The sequence below is a fragment of the Lithobates pipiens genome, unplaced genomic scaffold (genome assembly GCF_037356315.1).
Source record: "Lithobates pipiens isolate NorthernLeopardFrog02 unplaced genomic scaffold, aLitPip1_a1.2 Scaffold_16, whole genome shotgun sequence".
Classification (NCBI taxonomy): Eukaryota; Metazoa; Chordata; class Amphibia; order Anura; family Ranidae; genus Lithobates; species Lithobates pipiens.
In genome coordinates, this window is record NW_027507748.1 from 269,507,242 (window position 1) to 269,532,796 (window position 25,555).

At 40.6% G+C, this 25,555-nt stretch overlaps 1 protein-coding gene across 2 annotated transcripts in view; it reads right to left on the reverse strand.

The window, feature by feature from the left end:
* ACACA (acetyl-CoA carboxylase alpha) overlaps positions 1-25,555 on the reverse strand; it is a 480,408-nt gene that overhangs the window by 101,464 nt on the left and 353,389 nt on the right. The window lies entirely within an intron of this gene.

Here is a 25,555-nt window from a genome sequence, read left to right on the forward strand (position 1 = left end):
CATATTTTGCAGCTAATGATGCAGAAATCCCAAAGTGCCCAAGGATTTATATATTTCACAACAACTGTACCTTCCTGGATCAAAGTATCCTCATAATAAAAGCTAGTTATAACTGTGGATACAACCGAGTAAAAGAAAAGCATATATTCTTTTTAAAATTCCATTACTAACAAGTTATATAGAAAGGTATTTGCCACTCAGTTTGTTTGGGTAGTTGCTGGTCCTTCATCCATCAGGCCATACTGTGCCCAAGCCCTCTGTGAGCCAGAATTAGTATCTGCAGTGCAGAATTTGTTTTGCATACCTGAATCATCATTAAGCAAGTCTAGGTTTTGTTTGTCGAGTCTAATAAAAGGGTTAATTTTTGTCATTTGGAGCTTTAAGTTCTTGTGCTGTGAACGTAATTGCTACTTTTGTCACAATCCCATCCTCTCATTGTTTCTCTGCCACCTGCCTGGACCTTCCCCCTGTGGTATAATACAGTTCTATAAATAGAAAAATGACATATGCAAAAATACTATAAATTCCCATTAACATTTAGCCCATCCCTACCATAGAGCTCTTTCCAGACCAAAGGGTCCAACTCTTAAAGCACCAAAGCTTAGAGTTAGTGTCTATGGGCAAGTTTAGTTTGCTTTCAAAAGCATTTCACTTGCATTAATTATCCATTTGAGATGCCACTAAGATCCTTCAGAGTTCATTGACAGTTAACCTGAAGTTGACCTTCTTCTGATCAGCATTTGAACACTGAAGCTGCATAATAGACCTTCTTCTAAACCAATTTTGCTTTCCTATTGACTTATATAGGGAGACAAGTTTGTCTGAATGTTGGGTCATTCTGACCCAGCAAAGCTTCAGCATTTTCTTGTAGTGACAGAGCTTGCGCACCACCACATCCCACACACTGCTGGTAAGCGAGGCAGCACATAAGGATGTAATGATGGGCCAATAGGAATATAGGATGGGAGCAGTGGGAGAATACAAACAACTTTCCAGATTGTGTTGGCGTTTTGCCCATTTACAAGAGACCATTATTTGGGCACAAAGGCAGCAAACTCAAAATATGTGCTTAATAAAATTACACTATAGCCTCCCATTAATCAGAATGTGCTATTTCCAGACCAACTTCTGCCTTGCTATCCTTCTTATTTATCCCTAGTGTCTGTAAACCCATTGGAATTTTTTTTGTATTTTTGTCATATGCTATTAGAAGCAAATCTATAGGTCACATTAAAACACTATTTACAAATAACTTGCTTTTGCTTTTCCATTCCACGGTTACGTAACAATGTGTTGAGAGAAAATGAAATGCATTTTAATTTTTTAAAGAAAAGTAGAAGATAAAGAGCATATAAGCCATTATTTTGCATAGTAACTAACAGACCCCTGCTTTCACCAACTTATTGTTGACCCCCTATATTAAGAAGCAGGACACATGCATGAGGCTTTTATTAAATTTTTTGGTTAAATAATGATTTGATTTGGTATATTTTCTATATTTTTGTATGCATAGAATGCATTTTTTTGGTTAAGTTCTATTGGCAGATAGCATGTCTATTTTATTTATTTTTTTAATGCTCAATAAAAAAAAATGTGGAGAATACTTGGCTATGTGTTTTAGTTAAAATTACAGTTTGGGAGTAGGCAGTTACATTTAAAATAAATATATAAAATTAACAAGGGACACCAACATAGTTGTATCTTTGATGTTTCGGGGTAATGGTGTTGTGGTAACTTGCACCAAAAAAACAAACATAACAATATTATTCTTGATATCACTAGAAACAAAAAGCCTTTGAAAATATGTTTGCAATAACTCCATCAGTATCACCAGCAAAGCTGCTTCATTATTATCCCATTAAAGAAGAAGTGAATGTGTGCTGCATTTCGAGATTTCATAATTTGCCAGGTCACGAATGTTAATTCTGCATTACAAATGTTAGTTTACAAGACCAACTGCTTTTGGCTCGTCCTTGCTTCAGAGCATGCGTGCTTATACTTAGGACTTTTGTCGACAGACTTGTGTATACAAAACTTGAAAAACAACAGACATTTGTCCACGTAAAATTTCAAAGCTTTCCATCCAACATTTGTCTACGGAAAAGTCGTCAATTGTCCAATGGAGCGTACAAACGGTTGAATTTTCCACCAACAGCCTGTCATCACACATTTCCCGTTGGAAAATCCGATCGTGTGTACGTGGCTTATGAGTGGCAACAGACAGAGGACAAGCGTTGCCACTCAGAAGAAGAAAGTCTATTGAAATGACCAGATTAATGAGGTATTTTCTAACAACGACAATATGCAAGCTGGAAAGGTTATTCACACAGGTCGAGAGCCTACTTTTAAAGATAATGACAAAAAATAAAAATAAAAAATATGATGCGAGCGATTTCTTGATCTAAATACTGTTGTCAATCTAAGCAACATATTTCAAAATCACTTTGATTGATTATGGATATTACGCTTATCCTCAACAACAACAACAGTAATGATCCTTTTACTGTACTTCCAAAACAAAACCTGAGTTTAAGTAAAAGATAGCAGGGGGGGGGGGGGGTTTCTATAGCACATTAGACAGAGAAAGGAGCAGCAATCCTCTCATCTCTCATAGAAAGTGCTCAGAGACCCATTCAACTGTGGTCAGGCCTTCTCATTGTTGTATGTTCTCTCCCTGTGTGATGTGAGCAATTTCCAGGGATCATTTCATGCATGCGAGATGACTCCACTCCCTAGAAATCTGTCAATCCCTGCGATGTACTTGCGCTGACATCTCAAATACTGGCTCTATGACTAGCTAAAATATTATCATGCATCTTCCAACTGCTGCTCATTTGTGTTTAACCCTTAATTACAGTTGTCCCTGGGATTGTAAAAAAAAAAAATTAAAATTACTAAAACCCAAAAGAATATATATATATACACAGTATGTAACTTCTGACAAACATGTTTCCAAAGCTTTAAAGTAAACTAAGCCAGCATGCTTAAGAGCAACACCATGGCTTAATTTATAGTGCTGAAACATTCAGTCTTAACAATCACTGCAGGGTAAAAGTGGTTGCCTAGATCTCAACTACCCTTTGTTTAGACTCAAATCCTTTTGTATCAATTTCCTTCACAAATGACTCTTATGTCTAATGCATAAATAAATATAATATAACAGCAGTAATGGTCAATAAATTTTTTTCATTTATATATTGCGCATATTTGTTTGAAATATGGCATTACAATTAGTTTTTACAGAAGATTATATGTATGAGGACCGTGATAATTATTTATTAATTGATTATCATGATCTTTAGTTGTATATAAGAGGTATATTATGATGATCACATTTAGAACTTTTTAAAAATAAGGGAATTTGTTTAGGAAGATATTTAAAAGCATTTTTGCTATAGTTTTGAGATGTGAAAGTCCCAGTTTGATTTTGACAGCTGTGCCCTGTGTAGTCGTGGGTTAAAGACAGTAAACACATCTTTGTTCATATGCTTTACATACAGCTACCACATCCTCCTTTTGAAACACACAAAGTCCATAATAAAAAAGTCCATAAAGATCATGCATTTCCAACCATCAACATGAAAACAATGAACAACGTCTTCTCAACGTCATGCATCTATTGTGCCATGCATGCACCCACCTTGTGCTGAAAATGAAAAGCTCACTTCCATTTCTGACCACTAAAGATATAGGCGATCTTTGAAATCAGATGTTAAACGTTCTGGTTATCCTTACCGCACACACCATTCAGGAATATACAGTATATGGCATGTGAAAACAAAGAATAGGACCAATAGTGCTTTTTGGCATAAGTATTTATTAACATTAGACGTAACGTTTCAAGCACTCATTTATAAAAAATTATATTTAATTTATATTTCAAATTTGATCTCACCATGCCACTCTCCCTCAAATATGGTGGTGGATGAGGTCACTGGTAGGAATCCGTCCCCCTATCCGCGTTACGTCTCCTTCAAAGGACTTCCTCACTAGCCACTGGCTTGGAGTGCTTGAAACTTATGAGTGTTTTTAATGCTCTAATGGTAATAAATGCTTAATGCTCTATTTGGGGCTGGGAGTAAATGGACTCCGCTGTCCATTTACACCTGACTACTTCCAATCCGCTTCTTCTAAATGAAAGAGAACAGAGTCCTCTCCCTTTCTTTTAGCGGGCCTAGACAGACCCGGAGGTCGGCAGGTGTAAACAGGCACAAGTCCGTTTACACCAGCCTTTCCATAGGGATGAATATACCTTCCAATCAGGTCCGCCTGAAAAACTGACAGGCGGACCTGATCAAAACATCCATCTGAAAGGGATCATAGAGTCTTGTGTCCTTAGTAGAGGCCCCTTGTATTTCACAGAGACTTTTGTGTTTAAAAACAGGAGGGACTTGTGATCTTTTAGTGCCGCAGACATGCAACCCAGAGCTAAGGAGACCCTGATGCCAGGCAATCCATTGCTAGTGACAGTGGTCTTTTTTGTAATGTAAATGTAAAAGTTATTTTAATGGTACTTATGCTATCACAATTCTCCTTTTCTCTCCTGGTGGATGTTTACATTTGGGTGAATGCAGTTTACCTTTATGGTACAGTGGCCCTTTGAAAGGAAGTCTGGCATTTATATTCTGTACAATGGCACCTATAGAGACGTCTTCTCTTTGGGAGGTCCAACTATCTGGTCCCTCACCCATTTTTACCTTTAAATGGAGGTCACGCTGATGGTTGTAATTCTGCGACATATTTTTGGTAAAAAAATCCCAATAAGCGTATATTGATTAGTTTGCGCAAAAGTTATCACGTCTACAAACTATGGATTATTTTAATGTAATGTCTCAGCGGACCTCGCTTCTGCTAGACCCGCTGATTGGCTCCCCCTCTGACTGCTTTAGGCAGTTAAAGCATTATTAAACCCAAAAACAAACACATCATATAGCAGCTTATAAATTCCTAGATGCAATGACTGCATTCGTTTTCTTTTTTAGGCTTTCTTTTATTTTCACCTGGTGATCTGGCCTGTAAGTCTCCCTTTTTGAACAGAACAAGCTCTCCTGCAAATGTATCAGTAAAGAATGTTAGTCAAACTATTAATTACTGACAGAGGGGCTTCAAATGATCAGCTTTTATTTATGTAAAACCTTTTTCCCAAGAGGACAAAAACTAACTAACTGCGTGTGTAACTGCAGTTTGAGCTAGAGTGTGGCTACAATTTGTTACATTATATACAGCATCTCACAAAAGTGAGTACAACCCCCACATTTTTGTAAATATTTTATTATATCTTCATGTGCCAACGCTAAAGAAATGGCACTTTACTACAATGTAAAGTAGTGAGTACTTGTGTAACAGGATAAATTTGCTGTCCCCTCAAAATAACTCAACACATAGTAATTAATGTCTAAACCGCTGGCAACAAAAGTGAGTATACCCCTAAGTGAAAATGAACAAATTGGGCCCAATTAGGCATTTTCCCTCCATGGTGTCATGTGACTCGCTAGTGTTACAAGGTCTCAGATCTGAATAGGTAGCAGGTGTGTTATGTTTGGTGTTATCGCTCTCACTCCCTCATACTGGTCACTGGAAGTTCAACATTGCACCTCATGACAAAGAACTCTCTGAGGATCTGAAAAAAAAATGTTGCTCTACATAAAGATTAGCAAGACCCTGAAACTGAGCGGTGTCCAAGACCAAACAGCGGTTTAACAGGACAGGTTCCACTCAGAACAGGTTTGCCATGGTTAACCAAAGAAGTTGAGTGCATGTGCTCAGCGTCATATCCAGAGATTGGCTTTGGGAAATAGACATATGAGTGCTGTCAGCATTGCTGCAGAGGCTGAAGGGATGGGGGGGGGGGGTAGTCTGTCGATGCTCAGACCATACGCCGCACACTGAATCAAATTGGTCTGCATGGCTGTCGTCCCAGAAGGAAGCCTCTTCTAAAGATAATGCACAAGAAAGCCCGCAAACAGTTTGCTGAAGACAAGCAGACTAAGGAGATAGATTACTGGAACCATGTCATGTGGTCTGATGAAACCAAGATAAACTTACTTGGTTCAGATGGGGTGTCAAGCGTGTGTGGTGGCAACCAGGTGAGAAGTACAAAGACAAGTGTATCTTGCCTACAGTCAAGCATGGTGGTGGGAGTGCCATGGTCTGGGCTTCATGAGTGCTGCCAGAACTGGGGAGCTATAGTTCATTGAGGGAACCATGGATGTCAACATGTACTGTGACATACTGAAGCAGAGCATGACCCCCTCCCTTTGGAGACTGGGCCACACTGCGGTATTCCAACATGATAATGACCCCAAACACACCTCCAAGACCACCACTGCCTTTCTAAAGAAGCTGAGAGTAAAGGTGATGGACTAGCCAAGCATGTCTCCAGACCTAAACCCTATTGAGCATCTGCGGGGCATCTTCAAATGGAAGGTGGAGAAGCATAAAGTCTCTAACATCCACCAGCTCTGTGATATCGTCATGGAGGAGTGGAAGAGGACTCCAGTGGTAACCTGTGAAGCTCTGGCAAATTCCATGCCCAAGAGGGTTAAAGCAGTCCTGGAAAATAATGGTGGCCACACAAAATATTGACACTTTGGGCCCAATTTGGACATTTTCCCTTTTGTTGATCACCAGGTGAAAACAGAGGGAAAAAAATACTAAAAAAAGAAAAACTGATGCAGCCACCACATCTAATGATTGCTAAGCCGCAATATATTACATTTTTGGCTTAATAAAGCATTAAGAAGATACACACAAATATACTCAGTAGCTTCTTCGTTTACACTGAAATTCCATTGAAATAATGGAACCCCTCAATCCAACCTTTCTTCTTGGTTTATGCTGTTTAGAACAACATGATCAGTGCTTGCACATAGGAGAAGACAGCAATGCAGAATCCCTGCACCATCCACTTTGCAATTACATACCGTATATACTCGAGTATAAGCCGAGATTTTCAGCCTCTTTTTTGAGGCTGAAAGTGCCCCCTCGGCTTATACTCGAGTCACCGCTGTCTGACTGCTCGATCAGCGTATCGAGCAGACAGACGGCGGACATTAAAATTCAAAAGCCGCGCCTCCTTCTCCGCCTCCGCCTGTGATAGGCGGAACACTGAATTTCCCAGCAGTCAGTGTTCCGCCTATCACGGACATCCGTTCATTCTCATACTACGGACGAGTATGAGAGGATGTCCGTGATAGGCGGAACACAGGCTGCTGGGAAATTGAGTGTTCCGCCTATCACAGGCGGAGGACGGAGGCGCAGCTTTTGAATCGTAGAATGGCCGCCGAGAAGAGCGGCGATCCATCGGCACGACACGGGACGGAGGAGGCACGGGACGGAGGAGGCACGGGACAGAGGAGGCACGGGACAGAGGAGGCACGGGACAGAGGAGGCACGGGACAGAGGAGGCTCGGGACGACGGCGGCTCGGGACGGAGGCTTGGGACACAGGTAGGCTGGACACACACACAAGGCTGCACGGACACACACACACACACACACACACACACACACACACACACACACACAGGGATGGATGGATGGATACACACACACACACACACAGGGATGGATGGATGGATGAATACACACACACACACACACACACACACACACACACACACACACACACACACAGGGATGGATGGACGGACACACAGGGATGGATGGATGGATGGATGGATGGACACACACACAGGGATGGATGGACGGACACACACACAGGGATGGACGGACACACAGGGATGGACAGCCATGTCTCACCCTCGGCTTATACACGAGTCAATAAGTTTTCCAGTTTTTTGGGGGTAAATTGGGGGCCTCGGCTTATATTCGGGTCGGCCTATACTCGAGTATATACGGTAATCTATAACAATATGGGAGCTCATATTTAAAATGGTACAATCAGTGATAGTCTTTCTCATATTTGAAACATAGCTGGAACTGGAACCACTTGGCTAACATACACTATTTACAGTAAAATACACAATGCTAAACAGGCACCCGTATATACCGTATAGAGTAACACAGTACAATATCTGTAACCTGTCTGCTGTAAGGACTTTTAAAGAGATATTAGCTACAAAACATTTGCACCCCCTCTTCCTGTGCTTCAAATTTAGCATTTTTTCCCCATTCCTTTATTTGAATAATTAAGACAATGGAAGCAAGATATACCGTATGTAGGTCTCATTATCTGCTGAGCAAACAATCTTCAACGTTTTGCAACATTAACCATAATTTTTCATTAAAAAAAAACATGGTTTAAACTTGAATTCCAGGTACGCGGCAAAACTGGCATTTGTTTTCCTTTTCTTACAAAATAAACTGATGTTGATGATGTGTTGTTGCTATGGGCAATACAACCATTAAAATACCATTGGTTTCAAGTGATAGTATCCATTTTTGCTGATGGTGACAACTCTGTCTGTACATCTGCCTACATATAGGAAATGTGTCCATTGCATATAAGGCACTGATAGTCTTTAGGTTTGTAACCATCTGAAATGACCAGAAGGGTGTAATAAAACATGACTATGGGCTGAAAAAGGGCATATGCTTTGCCTTAACATTTTGGTAATCAAGGGCGCTCCTCCTTTCCTTCTCACAAAGCTAGAAGATTCAGAATGATGTATGAATGGTGTAATAGGAAGGATGTCACATTTTGCTGACAATGACCACACTGACATAAAATAGGGCCTCCAGAACGGGGATCTGATATACATGCAGCAATTAAAATACACAAAGCAACGCTCTGTGAAATGGACATGAGATTCTCCTCCAAAGTACACAGTGCTCGGCTGCATGCCCTGTTTGGTAGTCAAAGGGTTGATCTGTGTGCAAACAACACTACTCTTCTCTCATTCTCCTGCTGTCTCTTCCCATTTGCCCTCTTGCTGACTGATACACTGATCTCTCGGTCACTCTGCTTTCTGCTTCACTGAGTCCATATTACTAATAACACCTCCGACACGGCCAGTTTACCTCATGAAAGCAGGAGCACATCATTACAAAATAAACTCATAACTTTGACACTCTAGCAAATACATGTCGTTTGTTATTTTTATGACTCCAAGATTTTTTTTCAACAGCCAGAGAGGGCATTACCTACCACTTCCGACCTTCCCTCTACTTCCATTTATTTTTCACACATGAAAAAAGAGAAGAAAAACGCCACAAGCTAGTAGCACATGCAGAGCTCATGGCATGGGATGGAGCCTGTGAAGGTCGTTCTAAGTGAAATGAAGAGGTATCACCACTGGCCTCATACATAAGTGTTAATATTCATGGGGTTTTACATACACAGTCATCCCACATCAGATTTTTTTGGGGTAAATACAATATGAATGTCTCCATTTTTATCTTCCAGACTTTGACACAATCAGATATTTCAGGAATAATATTTGCTGCTTTAGGAAGAAATGCCCTTAACATTTGAAAATGAAAACATATGCAAACATGGTTGGAATAAATTACATGTTTGGGCTTATTTATTGAAAGAAACCTTTTTGAGAGAAGCACTGATGCTGCCATTTTTGACTACTTTTTCTGTAAATGCTAGATGCACGGCTGACACTGACCTGGAACAAGTATGTAGATAAGGATTGTGTTCTGACTTTACTATGACTTTGCTGCCTTGCATACTTTGTTTTGTGTCAAATGCTGATATATGCAAAACATACCTCCCAGGCACAATATGTATGGCCAGCTTGGCCACTTGCTGACTTGGCAAAATCTACTGTCCTATGAGCTTGCAGACACAGCCCTAATAAAAGCACATTGTGGCCAGAAAGGATGAAACCAAATTGTAGTCTGGAGTATGGCATGGCTGTCCTGCTGAGGTAAGTGAATCACTGAGTTAGGGGGTTTCCAGTGTATTGTACGTTGGGCATGTACACAGCGATTTGTGGGCATGCTCGCTCCCATTTACGAGCGGAGGAGCCAACCAGTGGGTCCGGCAGAATCGATGTCTGCCAGCCACCCGCGTTCATTCCAGAGACTGGTGGAATGGGGATCTGTCACTGTAAACAAACAGATCGCCATTCTGCCAGGGCAGGAGAGAGAGAGAGATTGTCTGTTCCTAGTGATTAGGAACAATGATTTCTCTCCTCCTCCAGTCAACCTAGCCCCCATACAGTTAGCAACACCTCCCAAGGAACACACTTAACCCCTTGATTGCCCCCTAGTGTTAACCCCTTCCCTGCCAGTGACATTTACACAGTAATCAGTGGCTATTTTTAGCTCTGATCGCTGTATAAATGTCAAAGGTCTCAAAAAAGTGTCAAGTGTGTCCAATCTGTCTGTCGCAATGTCCCCGTCCTGCTAAAAATTGCAGATCACCAGATTACTAGTAAAAAATAAAAATTAGAAATCAAAATCCCATAAATATATCCCCTTTTTTGTAGACGCTATAACTTTACGCAAACCAATCAATATACGCTTATTGCAATTTTGTTTTTACCACAAATATGTACAATACATATTGGCCTAAACTGATGAAGACATTTTTTTTTGGGGGGGGATATTTATTATAGCAAAAAAGTTAAAAATATTGTTTTCCTTTTCAAAATTGTCACATTTTGTTTTTGTTTATAGCGCAAAAAATAAAAAACACAGAGGTGATCAAATACCACCAAAAGAAAGCTCTATTTTTGGGAAAAAAAAGACATGCATTTGGTTTGGATAAAACGTCGCACGACTGTGCAATTGTCAGTTACAACGACGCAGTGTAGTATCACAAAAAATGGCCTGGTCCTTAAGTCGTTAATGTATTTTTCTAAAAATCTTGAAAGAAACACAGTGACAAAATGATAATCATTATATCAATAATGTTGTTTCTAAAATGCAACAATTAAACATACAGTAGCAATTAGCATTGGTATGTTTGATGGACAACACACTGAGGCAGGTAACCTATATATGATTATTATTTAACATTAGAATTATGAGCCTGGTAAGTTGTTTGACTAAATATTGTAAAAGAAACCCATTTCCACATAGTGATCAATACTCAAACCACAGAAAATCTGCAGGTGCGGTTTTACTCACATCTACCAAGACTCAATTTCACAGCCTCAATCTTGACATAGACAGTAACAGGTAAAGTATCTCATTCTACATGGTCTACAATGCCCTAATGAGGTGACACCCTGGCACATACAGTATATGCTCCCAACATCAATCCAATCCCATTCTTTAAAAAATACTTTTGACTGCCCATCCTAATTCAATCTGAATTCTTACATTTTCATTGGACTTCAGCTTACCCCTTTCCTCCCACACAGTGCAAAACCTCCACCTCTTTACCTTACCCCCCCCTACTAACTGTCTCTCTTGACAGCTTTGTCAATTGATCCAATGTCACCAAATTATATATGGCAGGCTAAAACACCCTACAGACAGACAGTTCACGTTTTTCTCCACATTCACAATACCTGTACCAGAATTGATTACTTTTTGGTAAATTACACTCTTTTCAACCCATTAGCCAGCCAGATCATGCCCCTGTATCTTTGACTATTCAACTCATTGGCCAAACCACTTTATGGATTACCTATGCTCTGTTGACAATATCTGCATGATCTGGGAAACCCATAAAGAGGTCATTGCATGTCTTTAGCTTCCAAAATGGAAAAAACATGCCCTCTTCTCAAAAAACTATTTGAAACAAAACTATCCATACAGGAGTTCAACCTAATAAAGAACCCCTCACTATCACTGCTGAAACAAATCATATATATCAGGTATTAGCTTAGGGCACTTTCACACTGGGGCAGATGGGCGTCGGCGTTAAAGCGCTTTATTGTCGTTTTTGCTATGCTTTTTGGCTGCAAACGGGGCAGTTTTAATCCCTGCTAATAGCCAAAAAAGGGTTAAAGTGTCACTTTGGCCGCGATGCCCATTGTTTTCAATGGGCAGGGTCACTTTAGGAGCAGCTCCTAAAGCGCCTCAAAGATGCTGCTTGCAGGACTTTTTTAGCATCCTGCCAGTGCACCGCTCCAGTGTGAAAGCACTTGGGCTTTCACACTGGAGTGACATGAGAGGCGCTTTACAAGAGGTATTTTTAGCACTATAGCGGCTGTAAAGTGCATCAGTGTGAAAGTAGCCTTAAAGAGCTAGAAGTGGACTGAGAAGTGGACTGAGAAAGCACTCCTAAGGCTCCACCATATGCACAATAATAAAAAACGCAAAGCAGACGCCCTCCTTTCCACACCACTATTTCTTTATGATGAGCTCCCCAGGAAAGAAAAAACAAATCATGAAGGAGGTGCATCAGGAAAGAATGGGCCCACCTGAGTTACCATGCAGGGTTTGGCTAGCTAAAAGACCACCTAGAGTGGTATCTTTTTCACACATCTTTTTTTCAACACTGTACAGTCAAGAAATGAAGACTGAAAATCCCGAAGAAGGTGGGTGGGGCTAAATCATAGAGATTCACATATTGGTGATGCCAGAATTGACCACAGTACAGTCTGCAAGAATAATGCTTCCAAGGCTGAAGCCCTCCCACTGAATATACTTAAATGAGACTTATTTGCATCTAAACCCAATGGCAGACTTGTGGTTTCAGACATATCTAATTACTACCTTGTGCCACACCTAAGACACCTTGCATACCTGGTTTACCTTCCCAGCATACAATAAGTGGACAGAACTGGAGAAGCTCTGGCTGGCTTTGGGCCAACCAAACACCGTGTTAAGGAGTTGCCCTAGTAATATTTCTGCTCCAGACCTGCTGAAAACTATGGCCTTTACAAAACATATCTAGAGGCATAAAAAAAGGACAAACACCCTAACCACCACTAAATCTAGTATTACCTCCTCACATAAACAATTTTGGATAGTCTCATGCACCATATGGTTCAGTCCTTGAGCAAAAATTACCTATTATAACTAGGCCAGGTAGTTGATAGCTAAGACAGAGATTACTCTTATTGTCTACACTTCAAGAGAAATACTCCAAGCCCGCACAAGCCTTCTATGTAATTCTACACATTTGCAACCATGTCCTCCACCTGCTCATCTCCCACACTATGTGAATTTGTGTGTGATGATTGTCTATCCAGGAATGGGTTCATTTCTGACATTTAAAAAAACCTGAGCCAGGCAATCTGTTTCCAAAATATCAATATCTGAAAAAGGAGGAAAGAGATCAGTGTCAAAAGCTCCATATTACCAAACTAACTGCAGTCACATAATCGATTCGTTTGCTGAATATTGTTTCGAATAATCAGATAATAACCTTAAAAAAAGGGTGGCGCATAATTTAGTTAAAATGTAAACTATAAACAAGACAATTTATTCATATATATATATATATATATATATATATATATATATATATATATACATAGTTACATAGTTACATAGTTAGCCAGGTTGAAAAAAGACACAAGTCCATCCAGTTCAACCTTAAAAACAAATAAATAAAATAAAAAATAATCGTACAATCCAGATACCCAATTTTATGCCCACAATTGATCCAGAGGAAGGCGAAAAAAAACCCCAGCAGAGCATGCTCCAATTTACTACAGCAGGGGAAAAAAATTCCTTCCTGATCCCCCAATAGGCGATCGGATTTTCCCTGGATCAACTTTACCTATGTTAGTACCTAGTTATATTATGTACCATCAGGAAAGTATCCAAGCCTTTCTTAAAGCAATCTACTGAACTGGCCAGAACCACCTCTGGTGGGAGTCTATTCCACATTTTCACTGCTCTAACTGTGAAGAAACCTTTCCGTACTTGAAGCTGAAATCTCTTTTCCTCTAGACGTAAAGAGTGCCCCCGTGTCCTCTGGGTTGACCGTACAGAGAACAACTCAACACCAAGTTCACTATATGGACCCCTAATATATTTGAACATGTTAATCATATCCCCCCTTAATCTCCTCTTCTCAAGAGTGAATAAATTTAGTTCCTCTAATCTCTCCTCATAGCTGAGTTCCTCCATGCCTCTTATCAGTTTGGTTGCCCTTCTCTGCACTTTCTCCAGTTCCCCGATATCCTTTTTGAGAACTGGTGCCCAAAACTGAACGGCATATTCCAGGTGAGGTCTTACTAATGATTTGAACAGGGGCAAAATTATATCTCTTTCTCTGGAGTCCATACCTCTCTTAATACAAGAAAGGACTTTGCTCGCTTTGCAAACAGCAGCTTGGCATTGCATGTTGTTATTGAGCTTATGGTCTACCAAAACCCCCAGATCCTTCTCCACTATGGATTCCCCCAGTTGTACTCCCCCTAGCATGTATGATGCATGCATATTCTTAGGCCCCAAGTGCATAACTTTACATTTATCAACATTAAACCTCATCTGCCACATAGTCGCCCAATTAGACAGTGTATTGAGGTCGGCTTGTAAATTGGAGACATCCTGTAAAGACGTTATTCCACTGCATATCTTGGTGTCATCTGCAAAGACAGAAATATTACTTTTGATGCCAGACCCAATATCATTTATAAAGATGTTAAAAAGTAAGGGTCCCAACACTGAACCTTGGGGTACACCACTGATAACCTTAGACCATTCAGAGTAAGAGTCATTAACCACGACTCTTTGAATTCTGTCTTCTAGCCAATTTTCTATCCATTTACAAACTGATATTTCCAAACCTGTAGACTTTACCTTACACATGAGCCGTGTGTGCGGAACTGTATCGAATGCTTTTGCAAAATCCAAGTATATATATATACACAGTGGTAAATATAAATAACCAACTATATATAGTTGGGGAGCAAGATCTCTAATTCACTCTGAGAATAACAGACAGAAGAGATATACTGTATACACTATTAGAGGAGATATACTGTATATACTGTTTGAGGTTGAATCTGGTAAACATCAGACTCATATCAATTTTTTTATTTAAAGAAAAAAAAAATGAGACTGTTTTGCCGATTTTCAGACAGAACTGTAATATATTAAATGCTGGCCATACAAAAACAATGTCTTCCTTCAAAAAAAACAACAACTTTAATTTTAAGAAGGTTCGTTCGATTTTCAAATCGTTAGTGGCAGTGGGCTCAAGTTGACGTTCTTTTTGACGACAGTGATGGGAAAATTCAAAGGAGCAGAATAGAAAACTTCTTGGTTAAAGGAATTTTCCGACAGTGTATGTGGTTCTTGTTCATAAATAACATTAATTTTAAAATTGAATGTTAAAAGCAAGTGAAATTTTGAAATTACATTCGTTCATTCAGTGATACGTATTGTTTCGTATGAATATTTTCGTCCTAAAATCGATATGTGTATGGCCAGCATAAGGCTCGGTTCACACCTATGCAGTTTGCATTTGATCCGTTTCTGCAGTGCTTTTTGCTCTGAATTTTGTATTTTTGCACACACGATTTTGCTTCAATTTTAATTTTTTATGCTTTTTTTTTTTTGGCCAATATGTTAATGGACAGATTTAAAAAGCAAATTGCTGAGAAAATGCACTACATGCTTTTCTACAGCTTCTTCATTGAAGTCTATTGAACTAAAAAATGCATAGTTTTGTGGTGAAAAAAGTCATTAACCCTTTCCAAATACGCAGCGGCTGAAAAAAGCATAGGTGTGAACCAGGCCCAAGACGTTTTGTAGCAGCAGCATGCTTTTTTTTTGTATCACCTGTAATAACGGGGTTAAAAAAAAACAACTAAAATTGGCCCTTTATAGTACAAAAAGATAATCGTTACTATAAGGGGTTAATTTATACTATGAAACAGTGAAAGTAATAATATATATTATATAATAATAAATACCCCCAGAAGTAGGATATGTGGGCATTATAACTAGGAGTCAGACATGAAGCTATATGAAGGGTGGAAAGGAGATATAATTATTTTATATTAAAGTAGTACTAAAAGCTGAGACTTTTTTTTTTCATGGATATGATCATTTTAAATATAATGCACAATACTGGTAAACATTTACTTTAAATGTAATTTTATTCCATTCTATTACCTTCATTTTATCAGCCTCCACCTTCCCTGGGTTCAGATGCTGATCTTTTTTTAAACAACAAACATGTTATACTTACCTGCTCTGTGTAATGACTTTGCACAGAGCAGTCCTGATTCTCCTCTTCTAGGTTTCCCTACCTATGCTTCTGGCTCCTCCTGCCTTCAGAGTGCCCCAATAGCAAGATGCAAAGTATAATATAGATTTCCCCTATAGCAAGGTAAAAAAACTTCTGACTTTAGAACCACTCACATCCTGCCTAGTACTACATGTCCCATGAGGCATTGCTACTCATACATTCACAAGTTCTCAGGCACTTACTGACATGTATGGATGGTGTACTGAGATGTATGTGTGCTGCACTGTACTGTATTTCCTGATATGTAAACAAAAAATGCATTCTGTATGCAGGTCAACTAATCGGCTGGCCGATTAATCGATTATCAAAATAGTTGACAACTATTTTTGGGCAAATGGACATATGCTTTGATCTTTTCCAGCAAGTACAGAAAGGCAAGTACTAGAATTAATTAAGCAAGAATCCCCACATTTAGATTTTTTTGGAAAAGTAAGTTTGTTTTTTAAATGGAATAGAAGGCAACAATGGCTACAAAAAGTGGCCACTTAAATTTTTTCATAAGAGATAGCTGGGGGTATAACCTACTGACCTCTGACAATGCTAGTTTCTTGGATACTAAGTTTTCCCAGGGGGTGGCAACACTTTGAGTCTCCAGCCTAAAACGAATATGCAGATCAAGAAAGTCAGAGGCTTTTAGCTACTGTATTTATTGGCGTATAACACGCACTTTTTTCCCCTTAAAAGAAGGGGAAAATCGTGGGTGCGTGTTATACGCTGATCCCCAGAAATTCTGAGCCTCTGGGCGGCTTTCAGCCACCTTCAGCTCTTCAAGGCTACTTTCGCCCGCCTTCGGCTCTTCTCGGAAGCTTTCGGCCGTTCTCGGAAGCTTTCGGCCGTTCTCGGAAGCTTTCGGCCGTTCTCGGAAGCTTTCGGCCGTTCTCGGAAGCTTCCGGCCGCCTTCGGCTCTTCTTGACGGCAGAAAGCTTCCGAGAACGGCCGAAAGCTGCCGAGATACACATCCGGCTCTGTATCTCGGTGGCGGCATTTAAAAAAAATAAAATAGACACTGCTGCAATGGGGGACATGGCTGCAATGGGGGACAAGACTGCATAAGACTACAATGGGGGACAAGACTGCACTGGTGGACAAGGCTGCATAAGGCTGCAATGGGGGACAAGGCTTCAATGGTGGACAAGGCTGCATAAGGCTGCAATGGTGGACAAGGCTGCATAAGGCTGCAATGGTGGACAAGGCTGCATAAGACTGCAATGGTGGACAAGGCTGCAGATGACACTGATGGGCATATAAATGTAAGTTTTTTTTTCCCTTAACCACTTTCAGACCGGACCATTTTGCTGGTAAATGACCAGAGGTCTTTTTACAATTTGGCACTGCGCTGCTTTAACTGGTAATTGCGCGGTTATGCAATGTTGTACCCAAACAAAATTTGCGTCCTTTTCTTCCCACAAATAGAGCTTTCTTTTGATGGTATTTGATTGCCTCTGCGATTTTTATTTTTTGCAATATAAACGTAAAAAGACCGAAAATTTTGAAAAAAAATTATATTTTCTAATTTTTGTTATTTGAAAAATCCAATAAACTCAATTTTAGTCATACATTTAGGCCAAAATGTATTCAGCCACATGTCTTTGGTAAAAAAAAAAGTCAATAATTGTATATTTATTGGTTTGCGCAAAAGTTGTCACATCTACAAACTAAGGTACGTTTTCTGGAATTTACGCAGCTTTTAGTTTACGACTGCCTATCTCATTTCTTGAGGTGCTAAAATGGCAGGGCAGTACAAAACCCCCCCAAATGACCCCATTTTGGAAAGTAGACACCCTAAGGAAATTGATAAGTGGCATGTTGAGCCCATTGAATATTTTATTTTTTTGCCTCAAGCGATTGAATAATGACAAAAAAAAAATTTTTTTTTTTTTTACACAAAGTTGTCACTAAATGATATATTACTCACACATGCTATGGGCATATGAGAAATGACACCCCAAAATAAATTCTGCTGCTTCTCCTGAGTACGGGGATACCACATATGTGGGACTTTTTGGGAGCCTAGCCGCGTACGGGGCCCCGAAAACCAAGCACCGCCTTCAGGCTTTCTAAGGGCGTAAATTTTTGATTTCACTTCTCACTACCTATTACAGTTTTGAAGGCCATAAAATGCCAAGATGGCACAAAACCCCCACAAATGACCCCATTTTAGAAAGTAGACACCCCAAGCTATTTGCTGAGAGGCATTTTGAGTCCATGGAATATTTTATATTTTGCCACAAGTTGCGGGAAAATTACAAACTTTAATTTTTTTTTATTTTTTTTCACAAAGTTGTCACTAAACGATATATTGCTCACACATGCTATGGGCATATGTGAAATGACACCCCAAAATAAATTCTGCTGCTTCTCCTGAGTACGGGGATACCACATATGTGGGACTTTTTGGGAGCCTAGCCGCGTACGGGGCCCCGAAAACCAAGAACCGCCTTCAGGTTTTCTAAGGGCGTAAATATTTGACTTCACTCCTCACTACCTATTACAGTTTTGAAGGCCATAAAATGCCAAGATGGCACAAAACCCCCACAAATGACCCCATTTTAGAAAGTAGACACCCCAAGCTATTTGCTGAGAGGCATTTTGAGTCCATGGAATATTTTATATTTTGCCACAAGTTGCGGGAAAATTACAAACTTTTTTTTTTTTTTTTTCACAAAGTTGTCACTAAATGATATATTGCTCACGCATGCCATGGGCATATGTGAAATGACACCCCAAAATAAATTCTGCTGCTTCTCCTGAGTACGGGGATACCACATATGTGGGACTTTTGGGAGCCTAGCCGCGTACGGGGCCCCGAAAACCAAGCACCGCCTTCAGGCTTTCTAAGGGCGTTACAGTTTTGAAGGCCATAAAATGCCAAGATGGCACAAACCCCCCCCAAATGACCCCATTTTGGAAAGTAGACACCCCTAAATTTAGGGGTACACTAGTGAGACTAGGTAATAAATGGCGGGTGCCCTGAAACTATAAAAAAATAACTAACCAACCAGCGTCACCTGTAACAGTTATATGGTGATCACTGGTGAAAGGGTTAACTAGGGGGCAATCAGGGGGCTTTATGCGGTAGTATATGGGGGTCCCTGGCGCTATAAAAAGCTGCGGCGAACCTAAATACCTACCTGCCTAATTAGCGTCACCTGTGACACTAATACAGCGATCAGAAAAACGATCGCTTATTAGGCTGGGTTCACACTGGAGCGATGCGGGAACGCCACGAATCCGCGGCGGGTTCCCGCATCACATGCCTCCCGGCGGCAGTTCACACTGCCCTATGCGAACTGCTGGGAGTGTCAGTGAAATGTTAATGACACCCCCAGATCAGTTCGCATATCGCAGTGCGATCTGCAAACTCGGATCGCATGGTGTGAACACCCATGCGATCCGATTCTGCTGCGGGCCCAAAAAAGGGTCCCGTGCGAATTTGCGGCGGGTGCGGCGCGAATTCAGCCATACTATCTGTATGGCTGAACTCGAATCGCACAGAGATCGGATGTGATTTGCACTGCAGTGCGGTGCGAATCACATTCGTTCTCATAAACCGCTGCAATGTGAACCCAGCCTTAGTGACACTGGCGACGGGGGGTGATCACGGGGTTAAACCTTTATTTGGGGGGTTAGGGGGGTACATTAGAACTAAAGGGGGCTAACCCTAACTGCCCTAACAGTTATTACAGTCACAAATGACACCAATGCAAAAAAAAATAAAAAATGACATTGGTGTCACTGTGACTGGGGGGCAGGGGTAATTGGGGGGGTGATCGGGGGGGTGTGAGTGTGCCTGGCATGTTCTACTGTGTAGTGTCGTGTTGGTGCAACTCACCGATCCTCTCTCCTCGGTGTCGGAACGAAAAATACTGACACGGAGGAGAGATTACATCACTTCCTCTCCTGTGTTTACATTACAGGAGAGGAAGTGATGTCACGGAGCATTTTCATTCGTCGGGAGCGATCGCGAGGGGGTGGCCATGAATGAATGGCCGTCCCCTCGTCCGGGATCGCTCCCGAACGAATACCGACCGCCGCAGGCACCGGGTGGGGGCCCGATCGGGCCCCCGACCCGCGGGCAGGCAAGGACGTACATGTAAGCCCTTATGCCTGCCCGTGCCATTCTGTCGACGTACATCGTCGTGCGGCGGTCGGGAAGTGGTTAAACTTCCCTCCTAAAAGTTTTTTTCCTTAAAATTCCCTCCTAAACATGGGGTGCATGTTATACGCCGGCGCGTGTTATACGCCGATAAATACAGTACTTATTCCAGATTACTGAAGCAAATTTTAGGCATGAAAGTGAGGCAATTAGCATTTTAAGAAAGAGAGAAGAATGCCAACCTGTTTCTCTCATGACATGTTTGGTATTTCTTTTGCTTCTTTTAAATGTTTATTTTAATATTTTTCCAACGCCAGGAAAAAGGCAGCGTTAAAAACAGGATTTTATCCGCGTTTTGCATTGGTGTCAATAAGCGTGTAGCCACGCTAGCTTTCAGCCGCATTTCTCGGTCTCTATTCAAAATCAATGGTTCCCTATATGAGCCCATTGATTTGAATAGAAGTCACACCGCAAGTTGAATCAAGATGATCTGACTTGCGGTGCGATTTGTGTGTTGAAATGTAAATGTAAAAAATGTAAATGTAAAAAAATGTACTTCGGTCTCGTATGGAGGGAACCCCCCCACGCCCAAAAAAAAATGGCATGGGAGTCTCCCCAAGATCCATCCAGACCTTTATCCAAGCACGCAGCCTGGAACGTCAGGAAGGGGGAACAAGCGAGTCCCCCCCCCCCCCTCCTGGACCACACCAGGCCACATACCCTCAACATGGGGGGATGGGTGCTACCTAGTCACAAAAAAAATGAAAACACAGATAAACACAGATAAACGCTCAAAAATGCAGCTCACAAATGTTTTTTTGCATTTTTGATCCACTGAAAAAAAAAAAAGTTAAATAACGCCAACGCTGAAAAATTGCAAAACTTTTAAAAACTCACTGCAAAGTTACTGGCATTTTTATAACGTTATTATAACGTCCAGTCTGCACAAGGCCTTAATTTTGTTTGTTCTATAACAGGGGTAGGCAACCTTTTGAGTACTGAAAACAATTTTAAATTTCACACTTTCAATCAAGAAAAGGAATTTTATAAAGTAAATGCTGTAAACGACTTGAGTAGTGAGAAATTAACATCCTGCACTCTCACGCCTCAGATCAACCCCCAATTCCTGAAACTTCACACCTCAGATGAGCTGAGCCCCAATTTATGCACCTTTACACTTCAGATCACTGTCCGCCCGCAAATCTGTTTCACCACTGTACCCCCCTGCACATCTGCCCCACTACTTTACTACCCTGCACATCTGCTTCACTACTGTACTACCCTGCACATCTGTCCCACCACTGTACTACCCTGCGGTTTTTGCCACCTCAGCTCCCGTGGCGGACCAATCCAGTGGTTCCCCCCTCTTCTTTCCATAACACTGCATATCTTTCCCATTCCATTATCATGTAAGTGATAGGGACTGGTTATCCCTCTCCCTCTTATCCAATTCCTTCTTTGTTTAAGCTATATAATTGACCTATTGCTACTATGTTGTTTTTTAGACATACCAAGGCATCCGCTCCTGATGAGTGGTTTCAACCATGAAATGCGTTGAGATACATGGGATGCAAATAATATATTCATACTACTAATGAATCATTCATAATATGATATGTAATAAATGCTGAACATGGTATACATTGACACAACTTGCCATTTTACTTGCTAGAACAATGGGTGGGAGAATATGAAAGATCATAAGTTGGGCCCCGCAGTTGAGAAAAAGTGGTTGGGTGTGATTTTCATTGCACTGAATACTGGCTCTGGGACACAGAGTGCAGGGGTTCAGTAGTAAGTGATGCAAAAATTCAGGAATAAATTTCAATAAAGTTCCCAGAAGTTCAACAGTAATTCCACAAACTGTCACCTATTTGTACTTTTCTCAATCACGGTGAAATCCCTTTCTGACTGAGATTTGTAGTGGCAACCAAGCGAGTCATCTTCTTTTAGATGGTGGACATGGCTAGCAGGACTGTGATTGGCTTTAGCAGTGGCCAAGACAGTCCTCCTCCTGGAAAAAGGGACCGTCCCCTAGCAGAACTGCACCAAATCTCTTCCCCATCACAAGAGCTGATGATCGCAGCTACAGCAAAATTAGAGAACCAAACAATGTTTCCCATAATTTACAATGTGTGAGGCACAGTGCCTCCCCCTCAGTGCAGGTGCTGTGTAGGGAATTCTGAAATTCTGAAACAACATCAATTATAAGCCTGAAAAGAGTTTTAAGTCTTCTATTCTCTGCTTTAAAAAATTCTTTGCTTTGAAACCAATATTTCTTATTTTTTTTTCATTGTGGTGCCATTTGAGCTATTTTTCATCACTTTCTGCTCCAGTGACATGAAAGGGATGATAGAAAAATCTCCCCAGTGGGAGACAGAGACAGAAGTAAAAAATCTTGCAGAGTTCCTTCAATACCATATATACCAAATAACGAAAAAGTTTAAGCTCCACTTTAAGTAGATGGGTGGTCACATACTGCATTAGCTATTTGTTTTCAGAACACCATAGCAGCAAGTCTATCAAGTTTTTACTGGTCGCAGCAAACATTACATAGATTTCCAACCAAGATAGCCAGTTTAACAACAACAGTTGGTGGTGTAGTTTAGACCAGCCACCAGAACAAAACTTGATACTTGCAAGAAATTTCCCAAAGAAACCTGTCCTGGTCCAGTTTTCATAAATTTCTTCTATGATTTTATGCCCAGACAAATACGAACTGATTTATGTTTAATGGCTGCCTATGTGACATTCGCTGTGACCAATAAAGACTTTCTGGACTTGCAACAACTCTATGGCATTCTTATTTTTCTACTGTACCTACTACTGATAGTCTTTTAAAGGTGCATCTGTTTTCTAGGGAGCTTCTTTTGACTCAAAATATAATATTCCTTATATTATGGATCAGCATGCTACCATAGGTTCATTATCTGTTTGTTTCTAGTTATATTTTTTTATGGGGACCATCCCAGAAAGTGAAATACAGATTCTGGCTTACCATGCTTAAGAAAAGTATGGACATCAGAGTTTCATTAAAAATGATCTAGAGCAGTGATGGCGAACCTTGGCACCCCAGATGTTTTGGAACTACATTTCCCATGATGCTCAACTACACTGCAGAGTGCAAGAGCATCATGGGAAACATAGTTCCAAAATATCTGGGGTGCCAAGGTTGGCCATCATTAATCTAGAGACAGTACAAGACCTATGAGATACCCTAAAGCCTCATACACACGATAGGACTTTGTACAAACTTTCCCTTGGATTTTTGTACAAAGGGCGTCGGCCCTGAACTTGTATTGCATACACACAGCAGGACTTTTTCAGCCAACTTTCACCAAATCACGTGGTTTTTCTGCTCTTTACCGCCACCTTTGGTCAACTTCTGTATTGTTGTCTGATCTTTTGCATTGGTTCTGAGCATGCCTGTTTGTACTTTGTACAAAAGTCCTATGGTTTTCTGTACACACGATCAGACTTTGCTCCATCAGACTTTTGTTCCCAGAAAGTTTGTCCGTTCGCACAGCCAACAAAAGTCCGATGAAAACCAAAAAAGTTTGTCCGATGGAGCGTACACACGGTAGGATGTTGCTCCAAAACAGCTAATTTGCATGTTTGTTGTCAAAAAGTCTGATCGTGTGTATGGGCCTTTAGAAACAACTTTCTTTCTGAAGAGACAAACAGTTTTTCAAGCATCATTTTTAAAGCCTTATTATTTTTGCATAGGTTATGGAAAATCTGACATCCATATTGTTAGACCTATGGTTCATAAATGACAATCCATGTTTCTAAAAACAAATATAGCCAAGAAGCTGAAGTTCTAGATGAGTTTGTGAGAAAAAGCATGGTGTATAGTGCAGGGGGAAGCAAGCTCGACACTCCAAGCGTGGTCAAACTACAAATTGCCTCTTGCAGTCATACCTTTAGCTGTCAGAGTCTTGAAGTGTTTCATGGGATTTGTAGTTTCACCAAAGCTAGAATGCTGAGGTGGCTTACCACTGGTCTAGAGTATTCCACTAATCAATCACTGATAGCTTCTAAAACTATTCTTATACAAAAGGACTGGGTCAGTTAGTAAAAAAAAAAGGTGTAAGGAACTGCAAAAAATATTTATCCTAAACTCTACAAAAGGATTAAAAATTGTGAGAACATCATAAGAGTTTGCTATGTTTATTGCTGGTGGACTAGGTTACATTTGTTTTTTCTTTCAAAAACCAAAAGCCATAGAGACTGATGGCTAAATTGGAGTGAATGGCAATAGTATGACATATGCGAATTTAAATGACAGATGTGGCATAAAATATATAAAACCTTACAGACTAAATGTAATACTGGGATACTAAAACATTCTTTAAGTGATCTCTATATACTGTATACAACAAAGCAGTGCTGCAGAATCCTGTTTCCTCCCTCTATAATGTGTACTGTTTAACTGCAATTGATCTTGGATATTTAAAACAAAGCTTTTTTTTCTTTTTTTTTAACTACTTGCTTACTGGGCACTTAAACCCCCTTCCTGCCCAGATCAATTTCCGGCTTTCAGCACTGTCACACTTTTGAATGACAATTGCGTGGTCATGTAACACTGTACCCATATTACATTTTTATAATTTATTTTCCACAAATAGAAATTTCTTTTGTTAGTATTTAATCACTGCTGGGTTTTTTATCTTTTGTTAAACAGACAAAAAGTTTGAAAATAAAAATAAAAACAGTTTTTGCAGATAGGTAATTTTTTCCTTCATTGATGTGCGCTGATGAGGCTGCACTGATGGACACTGATAGGTGGCACTGGTGGGCACTGATAGGTGGCACTGATGGGCGTCACTGAAGGGTACTGATAGGTGGCACTTATGGGCACTGGTAGGTGACACTAATGGGCAGCACTGATAGGTGGCACTGATGAGGCACTGATTGGCACCAGTGATGGGCATTGATAGGTGGCACTGGTAGGAATAGATAGGTGGCACTGGTGGGCATTGATAGGTGGCACTGATATGCACTGTTGGCACTGGCATGTGAGACTGGTGGGCACAGATGAGGTAGCTGTGGCGCTCCCTATTTGGGACTGATGTCTCTTTCACAGAAGTTGTTGAACAGCTTTTTTTTCTCCTCACGCTATCAGCAAGAAGAGAATAAAAAAAATGATTACCGATCTTCTGTTTACATGATGTGATTAGCTGTCATTGGCTGAAAGCTGATCATGTGGTAAGGGGCCAGGATAGGTCCCTTACTCCGATCTGTGATCAGTCTCATTGACTCGGTGATCACAGAGTGCGGCACACAGGCAGCTCATGCACAGGAGGATGTAATGACACCCTCCCGCTGATTAAGGCCCATGCTGTAGCCATCATATCACTATAGCGTGGGCGCAAAGAG